The 10,342-nt window shown below is 36.3% G+C and overlaps 1 non-coding gene across 1 annotated transcript; it reads left to right on the forward strand.

Annotated features, from left to right (window-relative positions):
• Positions 1 to 394: 394 nt before the first annotated feature.
• On the forward strand, positions 395 to 501 carry LOC113002065 (small nucleolar RNA R71). Its single transcript, XR_003267593.1, has one exon. It is a non-coding gene; the product is annotated as a small nucleolar RNA R71 (small nucleolar RNA).
• The last annotated feature ends 9,841 nt before the right edge of the window (positions 502 to 10,342 follow it).

The raw sequence follows: 10,342 nt of genomic DNA on the forward strand, positions 1-10,342 counted from the left end.
TGCATAGAAGGGCAAAGGTCTGTGTGGTGGTCGGACAGAAGGGCAAAGGTCTGTGTGGTGGTCGGCAGAGGAGCATAAACCACAGAGTCTGGCGACAGGTGCAAAATTTTTATTCATGGCCAGTTGGGTTACCAGGTTAACCAAGGCATCTAGTTTACCTTCAAGCTTCTTAGTCTCACCTGATGAATTCGTGGATACTTCATGCACTCCTCTAATGACAATAGCATCACTTCTGGCACTAAATTGCTAGGAGTTTGAAGTCATCTTCTCAATTAAATTTTTGGCTTCAGCAGGGGTCATGTCTCCAAGGGCTCCACATCTGGAAGCATCTATCATACTTCTCACCATGTTGCTGAGTCCTTCATAAAAATATTGGAGAAGAAGTTGCTCTGAAATTTGGTGGGGAGGGCAACTGGCACATAATTTTTTAAATCTCTCCCAGTATTCATATAGGCTCTCTCCACTGAGTTGTATAATACCTGAAATATCCTTTCTGATGGTCGTGGTCCTGGAAGCAGGGAAAATTTTTTCTAAGAATACTTTCTTGAGGTCATCCCAGCTCGTGATGGACCTTGGAGCAAGGTAATATAGCCAGTCCTTTGCCACTCCCTCTAAAGAATGAGGAAAGGCCTTCAGAAATATGTGATCCTCCTGGACATCTAGTGGTTTCATGGTGGAGCAGACAATATGGAATTCTTTCATATGCTTGTGTGGGTCTTCATCTGCAAGGCCATGAAACTTTGGAAGCAAATGGATCAGTCCAGTTTTAAGAACATATGGGACATCCTCATCAGGGTATTGGATGCACAAGCTTTCGTAGGTGAAATCAGGTGCAGCCATTTCCCTTAGAGTCCTCTCACGAGGTGGAGGTTGTGCCATATTCTCTGAATGTTCAAAATTATAATGCTCAAAATCACCAATATCAGAATGTTTAGGATGCTCAAAAGGTACTAAATGATGTCTAACTAATCTATGAAATGTCCTATCTATCTCAGGATCAAAGGGTTGTAAGTCAGATGGATTTCCTCTAGTCATACACTAAATTCAGCATGCACAACTAGTTGTCTTCTAATGTAGGTCACAATGTAGGTTTGAACTACAACTACCATTAAATGATATCTAAATGACTTGAAATTTTGTGAGCAACCTTATAAAATGATGAGAAGATAGCACAAAAAATTTCAAATGAAAATTCGAAGTCTAACTATATAAGCCAAAAATGATAAGTTAAGAAAAATAAGAGAATAATACTTGAAAAATAAAAAACTTTTGACAGAATAACTTTTCTTGGACGATGGAGACCTCAGCTGACCTACGACAAGCTTCCATGACGTAGGAAATTTTTTTCTACCCCAAATACATATATAATAATTGCGATTCTGATAACCAGAGCAAAAGTTATGGTTGTTTGAAGTTTTGACAAAAATCAAATTTGCTACTTTTTTGGAACTTTCAATTCTGACCAAACTAAAGGCTCTAGCTATTTTTCCCACAAAATATAGATTAAAAGAAGTTACCACAAAAAAATTCAGCCAAAAATAACAACTCTAGCTACTAAAACAAAAAATCTCAAATAATTCAGCAAGGGTGGTCGCTAAAATCCGTCGCTACATGATTTCCACTACTACTTTGTTTTGCCGCAAACAAAAGTGGTCGCTAAATCCGTCGCAAAATATTATTCACAGCAAAACACTCAAAACTGAAACAAGGGAAGCGCTTAACAGAAAAACTAAAACAGAACACACACTAAACAAAATACCAAGACACTAAACAACACTAACTAACACACACACTAACACAACACTAACAATTAAACATAAAACATGAAAGAATTAAACACTAACACGACACTAGCTATTATGAACCTTTGGACACTGCTCCCTGGCAACGACGCCAAATTTGATCGAGGTCGTCCCCGAATCAAATAAATATTAAAATGTAGTAACTAGGAAGTAATCCTAGGTCGTTTCCCAACGAGCAATGATACACCAAATATTCATAACAGATAGTAGGAAATAGTAACAAATTGGGGGGCGGGGGGTTGTTTGCTTTTGTAAATTAAACAACGAGTAAAATTGAATTAGAAATTATCAGAATTAAAATACGTTGTTTCCCCTTGATTCACAAGTAAGTCTCTTATCCTAGGTTGCGAGAATTTATCCTTTATCAGTCCAACCACTTAATCCAACCCTAAATTAAATTACTAAGCGAAATTTAACATAAAGCATTCATTATGTGATTAAGCATCACACACACCAATTACTCATAAATGATCATTAAGCATGAACGTAAATTAAGCGCAGAGACAATTAATCAAGCACTAAGCATGCATGAATTAATAGCAACAAATTCAGAGTAATTAGTGAAAAGGAAAAACTGAACAGAATTTAACAGTAATAATAGAACCTCAAAGAGAATTGTGCTTGATCCTTAAGAGAAAACAACACTGCAGACTTAGCCTTCCATTAATCAAATAGAGAAGAGAGAAGAGAGACCAAAACTAAAAACGAAAAATAGAAGAGAGAGAGGAGAGAGAAAGAGAGGGATAAACTAGAACCTTGGTGTTGTTATATAGTTTTTCAGCCCCAAAGCTTACAAATTGCTTTTAAATCCAAGCCCATAAGTAAAATCAAATCAAATCTAGATAAGATAAGATAAGATCTAGATGAAATAATATCTAGATGAGATCAAATCTAAATAATATCTAGATAAGACAAGATAAGATAAGATCTAATTTTGTAGAATAAATTAGTTTGCCCTCTTCAAGTCCAAGCCCAATTCGAGATTCAAGCCCAATGCTTCATTAATTCCTAAAATTAGATTAAAAACATCAAATTAGCTTAATGGGCCCAAATAATAAAATTGCCTAATTAATTTGACAATTAAGACTAATCAGTCCTTAAAATGGTGCAAAAAGGGTTAAGAAATATGAGAAAATAATGGCACATCACCAGGTGATTGGGTTTGGGAACACATGAAGAAGGAAAGGTTCTTTAAACAAAGGAAGTCCAAACTTCAACCTAGACATTTAAGGGCAAATGCTTTCCAAGAAGGAGGGAATGATGAGAATCCTAAAACTGCGCAAATACAATGACCTATGACCAGGAGTAGGACCAAACAATCAGTGGATACCCTCCAACAAATGGTAGCAGACATACTTAACATGGCCCAAGTGAAGAAGGATGAAGGCCCAAAAGCAGAGGCACTACCAAGAATATTAATTGTTGTTGAAGGCCCAAACTAATTTGAAGGCCCATGCCAAATATGTTCTATTTTTTTATTTATAATTTTTTTGTTGTAATTTTGGCCCAAACTGATTTGAAGGCCCATGTCTATTTCTATCTTTTTGTTTGGATACACTATATGTATTAGTTTTCATTTTCAATAAAGGGACTTTTGGCATTTGATAAAATTTGGTGAGAGCTTATCTCTGGGTTCCTTGATGAACCAATCTCAGATTTATCAAGGTAATCCTTGTGGCGTCTACCCTGACTTATCTTCCCTCACCGGAAGTGGTGTCATCCAAAACTTTGTAACCTATATCAAGCGATTTGTTCCTAGTAAGGATCACATCAAAAGTGCTCAAGGTTCTTACTCTATATAACCCTTAAACACTTTTTGAGCCTTTACAACCTTCTTTTCATAGCCCTCTTAACCCCTGGCCACGTTACGAGCACAATAAAGCCCATGTGGATCAAAAAATGACTAACTTCACTTTTGAGTTTGGGTTCTGGAATGGAACGCACACACGTTTGTGATCTCTTAAGATAAAAAGGAAGAGGGATATGAGAATAGATAATTGATTCCCCAAGGTTATCACTTGGACAACTTGAGAAGGAAACTCATTCAATAAAGAGCTCATGGAAGACGACCAAAGGAAATTGTGGTAGTAAAGTATGCACAACGTTAGTTGCTCACTCCAAGCCCATGAGATTTCTTAATCCATAGGCCGCCATTGTTACATAATTCCTTTCGGGATCGGCCGGTATCATCGAGCCCCAATAGGATCAATAAACCTATGGCATTTCTATGTGATCTTAGATTAGGAAAGTTTCACTCGGTCATATACCAAAGTGTAACGATCCATTGCCATCCTTCAATGGTCCACGCGGTCAATCCCAATCCATAATATCTTCTTTGCTGTGTAGAGTAATTGAAGTTTTAAACAAAAAAGAAAGGGGTGAACCCTCAAATTTGTAGAAGCAAGCTTCTTGATGATGAAACAAGCAATTTTGATGATGCCAAAAGCCCAAGTGATTGATTCAAGACTTCAAGATCAAGCATCAAGAATCCAATTCAAGATTCAAGATTCAAGAGAAGAAATCAAGAAGCCACAAGTCAAGACTTCCTATAGGATAAGTATTAAAAGAATTTTTCAAAAACCAAATAGCACAGTTTTGTTTTACAAAAGAATTTTCTCAAATTTTCTAAAGTTACCAGAGTGATTACTCTCTGGTAATCGATTACCAGTTAGCAGTAATCAATTACCAGTGACCAGATTGGTTTTTAAAATGTTTTCAAAAGATTTGTAACGTTCCAAAATGATTTCCAAATAGTGTAATCGATTACACTATATTAGTAATCGATTACAACTGAATCTGAACGTTGGAATTCAAATCCAATTGTGAAGGGTCACAACTTTTCATAAAATACATTATGAAATCGATTACACTATTGTGGTAATTGATTACAAGTGAATAGTTTTGAAGAAAAAGTTAAGAGTTATAACTCTTAACATGATTTTCTCAAAAGGCATAACTCTTCCAATGGTTTTTTTGACTAGACATGAAGAATCTATAAAAGCAAGACCTTGGCACGCATTTTACAAGAATCCAAAAAACACATACCTCTTTCAAATCTTTTTTGACCATTGCCCATTGTTTTTCTTTGCAAAAACTCTTTCCAAAAAGCTTTCTAAACTTCGGTTTCAAAACTTTGTTTTTCTGCAAGTGGAAATTCTGCAGAAAACAAAAGTGTGCTATCTTTTCTTCCTTCTCTCTCTTGCCAGAAGAATTCAAAGGACTAACTGTCTGAGAATTCTTTTGATTCTTCCTTCTTCCTCTTGCCAAAATAATTCAAAGGACTAACTGCCTTAGAATTCTTTTGATTCTTCCTCTTCCCTCTGAACAAAAGATTTCAAAGGACTAACCGCCTAAGATATCTTTTGTTTCCCCTTACAAAGATTCAAGGGACTAACCGCCTAAGAATTCTTTGTCTTAACACATTGGAGCGTACATCCTTTGTGGTACAAGTAGAGTGTACATCTGCTTGGGTTGTAATACTGAGAACAAGAGAGGGTACATCTCTTGTGGATCAGTTCAAGTGGAGCGAACATCCACTTAGTGTTTCAAAGAGAACAAGGGAAGGTACATCCTTTGTGGATCTTTGCTTGTAAAGAATTTTACAAGGTTATTGGAAATCTCAAGAACCAGTGGTTGCTTGGGGACTGGACGTTGGCACGGGTTGTGGCCGAACCAGTATAAATCTTGTGTTTGCTTTCTTCTTCCCTACACTTTTTACTTTTCCGTTGTGTACTTTTTATTTCCGCTTTACTTGTGTTTAAGTTATTGTTTCTATTTTTTACTTTCGCATAACTTAGTAGTAAAGCCTAATTGAATCTAGTAACATTAAGAAGGATAAATTTTTTAATTAGTCAAGACACGTTCATAATTAATTCAACCCCCTTTTTTAATTATTTCGAGGCCACTTGATCCAACAAGTGGTATCAGAGCAGGTTTCTTGAGAAAAGTTTCACAACTTCAAGATTCATGGCCTCCTTAAATTCTCTGTTTCCCAAAGGAAACTCCATCCATAGGCCACCTATCTTTGATGGTGAGGGTTACCACTACTAGAAAACCTGAATGCAAATCTTTATTGAAGCCATAGACTACAATATTTGGGAAGCCATAGAAATAGGACCTTATGTACCCACCATAGTAGATGGAAGCACATCAACAAGCACAACAATAGAAAAACATAGAGAAAAATGGTCTGAAGAAGATAAAATAAGAGTTAAATATAATCTTAAAGCCAAAAACATTATTACTTCTGCCCTAGGAATATATGAATATTTTAGGATCTCAAACTGCACGAGTGCTAAGGAGATGTGGGACACACTTCAACTTACACATGAAGGCACAATTGATGTTAACACACTGACCCATGAATATGAACTCTTTAGGATGATCACAAATGAGAACATCCAAAGTGTAGAAGCAAAGCTTCATGGTGAATCAAAGGTGTTTTGATGATAACAATGATGATAACACAAGATGATGACAAAGGTGGTGACAAAAAGCTCAAAGATCAATCAAAAAACAACTCAAGTGATCAAGTTAGAATCAAGAACAATTCAAGAGTTCAAGATAGAATCAAGAAGAATTCAAGACTCAAGAGGAAAGTTAAGAGTCAAGAATCAAGATCAAGATTCAAGACTCAAGATTCAAGAATCAAGAGAAAGCTTAATCAAGATAAGTATGAAAAGTTTTTCTCAAAAATTGAGTAGCACATGATTTTTCTCAAAACATGTTTACCAAAGAGTTTTTACTCTCTAGTAATCGATTACCAGATTGTTGTAATCGATTACCAGTAGCAAAATTGTTTTGAAAAAGTTTTCAAATTGAATTTACAATGTTCCAATTAATTTCAAAAACCTGTAATCAATTACAATGTTTTGGTAATCGATTACCAGTGCCTTTGAACGTTGAATTTCAAATTCAAAAGTGAATAGTCACATCTTTTCACATAAAAGCTTTGTGTAATCGATTACACTGATTTGGTAATCGATTACCAGTGATTGTTTCTGAATAAAATCAAAAGATGTAACTCTTCAAATGGTTTTTGACTTTTTCAAATTGGTTTTTAAGTTTTTCTAAAAGTCATAACTCTTCTAATGGTTGTCTTGACCAGACATGAAGAGTCTATAAAAGCAAGGCTTTGTTTTGCATTTCAAGTATCTTGAACACTTATTCATACAATCCTTTACAAGCCTTGAATCTCTTTGAACTTCTTCTTCTTCTTTGTACCAAAAGCTTTATAAAGTTTTCTGGTTTTCTAAACCTTGAAAACTTGTGCTATTCACCTTTTCATTCTCTTCTCCCTCCGCCAAAAAGAATTCGCCAAGGACTAACCGCCTGAATTCTTTTTGTGTCTCTCTTCTCCCTTTTCCAAAAGAACAAAGGACTAACCGCCTGAATTCTTTTGTGCCTCCCTTCCCCCTTGTCAAAGAATTCAAAATGACACAGTCTGAGAATTCTTTTGATTCTTCCCTTTCCCTAATACAAAAGTGTTCAAAGGACTAACCGCCTGAGAATTCTTTTGTATCCCCATTCACAAAGTATCAAAGGTTTAACAACCTGAGATCCTTGTCTTAATACATTGGAGGGTACATCCTTTGTGGTACAAGTAGAGGGTATATCTACTTGGGTTTGACTGAGAACAAGAGAGGGTACATCTCTTGTGGATCAGTTCTAGTGGAGGGTACATCCACTAGGGTTTCAAAGAGAACAAGGGAGGGTACATCCCTTGTGGATCTTTGCTTGTATAAGGATTTTTACAAGGTTGAAAGAAATCTCAAGGACCGCAAGTCGCTTGGGGACTGGATGTAGGCACGGGTTGTTGCCGAACCAGTATAAAAACTCTTGTGTTTGTCTCCTTCTTCCCTACTCTTTTACTTTCTGTTGTGCATTTAATTTCCGCTTTTACTTTCTGTTAAGTTTCTCTTCTACTCCTCATTCTCTTAACAATTTAGTAAAAGCCTTAGAAGAGTAATTTTTAATTATTAAAGGTTTAGGAATAATTAATTCAACCCCCCCTTCTTAATTATTCTGAGGCCACTCGATCCAACACAAAGCATGTAGAAAAGATTCACACATATAGTTAATCACCTTGCCTCCTTAGGAAAAACCTTTCCTAATGAAGATTTAATTAATAAAGTTTTGAGATGCTTAAGTAGAGAATGGCAGCCCAAGGTAACTATCATTTCTGAAAGTAAAGATCTTTCTTCTATGTCTCTTGCCACTCTTTTTGGCAAACTGCAGGAACATGAAATGGAACTTCAACGTCTCAACCAAAATGAAGAGATCGACAAAAGGAAAAGAAGCATAGCACTCAAAGCCTCCTCCTCAATGCAAGAAGAAGAAGAAGAAGAAGAATCTGATGATGAAGAGGACTTCTCACTCTTTGTGAAGAAGTTTCATAAATTCGTCGAAAATAGAAGAATGGAGAGACGCCATAACTTCAACAATGGGAAAAGATCTCAAGAAGGTTCCCCAATACTTAAATGCTATAAGTGTAATCAACCCGGTCACATAAAGGCACACTGCCCCACAAATGAGTCATGGCCCGAGAAGAATGAGAAGAAAAGTCATGAAGAAAGAAGATCCTAGAAGGCGTATATTACATGGGATGACAATGACTCATCCGATGGTTCGGAGAAGGAGATCAACCTTCTATCCAAGGACTATGTGAGCAATGAGAACATCTCTCAAAAAGATTAAGAAAAAAACAAAAGTCTGACTTCCATCTTTGAAGATCTAGGCACTTAAATCATGAAAAGGGTAACATCAAAACCATTCTCTTTTTAGTTAAGTTGGTTGAAACTTTCCTTTAAATTAACTTGTTTATATGATGACTAAAAAAATCTTATTTGTTTGTCTTGGTTAATTTCTATTGTGAGTATGTGCTTATATGTTTGATTGAGTTATTTTTCCTTTCTCAAAGCATGAAGTTTATTTTTTAAAACAAATATTTGATGATGTCTATGATTCTTGCATGATTTTTAATATGATATGTGAATTACTTGCTTAAGAGTCATTCATGAAGTTTTTCAAAAATCCATTATGTTATATATATATTTATTTTCATATAAGAGTTTTCAGATATAAAGTATTTTGATTCCCTTCCAAATCTATTCACCTTAAGAGTCATTCAACACTTAGTTCTACTAGAATGCTCTTTGGTAATCGATTACCACAATGTGTAATCGATTACAGCAAGTTAGGCTAAGTGTAATCGATTACCAAAATATGTAATCGATTACAATGCATCCCTGCTTCTTATAAATTCAAATTTCAGAATTCACGAACCAGCACATTCATCTCTCTCACCAAACCCTCATTCCCAAATTTTTCTTTCTGCCATAACTCACTCATTTCTTATCCAAATCACGTCCCACAAAGCCCAAATTTCATCTTTCTTCATCCTCTTTCATTTCAACAGATTGAAATTTCAAATAACTCTCTCAAATGGCGGAACCATCGAAGAAGCACAAGGGTTCTTCGAGTAGAAGCCAACGGCACTCCAAGGCTCAGGATACTCCGATTCCTTCCACCATTTCCTCCTCCTTGTTGTTCTCATCGGAAGAACAATGTACACGGTACACAAACCTCTTCTCCTCTCATTCTATTATTGATCCTAAGTTCATAGATATGGATTTCTTTTCTAATGAGAGTTTTGAATGCATTCAAGCATTTCAGAACTCAAATTTCATTCCTTTTATTTCTTTAAAACTGTCTGTGTATTCTAAATTGGTAAAAGCCTTTTATTCTAACCTTGAAATTCAAGAAAGTACCTTGATTTCTGAGGTGTTTTGGATAAAAATGGTCATTGACCAATCCCTCTTCTATGATTTGACCCAATTGTCTAGTGACGGTGTACCATTTGAAGGTGCACTAGATGATGATTGGAAATTTGAGTTTTCTGTGCATGATACCTGCCGGTTGGCTTGCACCAACCAAGAGGATATGATCGGAAGGCTGCTTGTCAGTTCATTGGCTCTTGAAAGCCACATCCTCCATTATCTAATTGTCCGTATCTTACTTCCTAGATCTTCAAACCTTGCACAGGTTTCTGAAGAAGATCTAATAGTCATGTGGGCCTTTCATACCGGCTGACAAATTGATTGGGCACATCTAGCCCGGTATCGCATGCATAAGGCATTGCGATTAAATGCTCCTTTGCCCTATCCTCACTTAGTTACCTTGTTCCTTCAACATTTTAACATCCCTTTTGATTCTAAACCTTATGTTCCAATCAAGAGATCTTTCTTGATCGGTGCTGTTATGGTTGCCTCCTTTGGTTACCGCAAAGAACGTGATGACTCTTGGGTAAAAAAGGGTGCTCAACCAAATGATGATGAAGGACACTTACTGGCTGAAGAGGACTCTTCTCTCCTTCAGAGTATTTTGGACAGGTTTGATGGACTTCAAACCTATGTTGGTGAGAGGTTTGACTCCTTGGAACGTCAAGTGGACACATGATTCGAGGAGATGAACTCAAGGATTACAAAGGTTGAAGAAGATGTCACCATCATTCGAGACTGCTTTGATTTACCTCCACCACC

The sequence above is a fragment of the Glycine max genome, chromosome 6 (genome assembly GCF_000004515.6).
Source record: "Glycine max cultivar Williams 82 chromosome 6, Glycine_max_v4.0, whole genome shotgun sequence".
NCBI classification, from domain to species: domain Eukaryota; kingdom Viridiplantae; phylum Streptophyta; class Magnoliopsida; order Fabales; family Fabaceae; genus Glycine; species Glycine max.